Source organism: Gymnodraco acuticeps, unplaced genomic scaffold (assembly GCF_902827175.1).
Source record: "Gymnodraco acuticeps unplaced genomic scaffold, fGymAcu1.1, whole genome shotgun sequence".
NCBI lineage: Eukaryota > Metazoa > Chordata > Actinopteri > Perciformes > Bathydraconidae > Gymnodraco > Gymnodraco acuticeps.
The window spans coordinates 70,754-71,424 of NW_022990118.1; positions in this window are offsets into that span (position 1 = coordinate 70,754).

A 671-nucleotide genomic window follows, 5' to 3' on the forward strand; every position below is an offset into this window, starting at 1 on the left:
CATTTTATTTATATAGCGCTTTTCACAACTCAAAGACGCTTTACAGTATGAGGGTAGACAAACAAGGACAGGCAAACAAGTAAGTACAAAATAAAAAGGCAGTCAAGAGGAAGTTGATTGAGAGGGGGGGGGGGCTTATGGGTAGACAGAGTTGAAAAGATGTGTTTTGAGGCGGGACTGAAAGACTGTGAGGGACTCAGAGTCACGGAGATCTTGGGGGAGGGAGCTGCCACTGAGAAGGCTCTGTCCCCAAAGCTGTGTGTGTGGATATGGGAATGGATAGGAGTCCGGCATATCAATGCATCGTCTCAGTGCCTCCACTCGCTGGATGCCGTCTCCCACGGAGCAATGAGATTCATTACAAACCTTTATGCACCACTGCAACCTATACGCTCGTGTTGGACGGTCTTCCCTGAAACACTGGCTCAGTGTTTCGTAGACTCAAAGCGACTCTAAATTACTTTGAAGCAGGCCGCTGTGTCAGCAAATGCTTTTATTTGCAGTGTTTTGTATTTTTCTGCTGCATGTTTCGTTGGTGAACTTTTTTTCTTAAAAAGCACATCAATGTTTGCATTCTGGTTACTTCTGATTGACATTATGATTGCAAGTAGAACCCACCCGCTCATACCATGACTAAATGTAGCCCCACCCCCAACCCCCTTAAGGCAGTC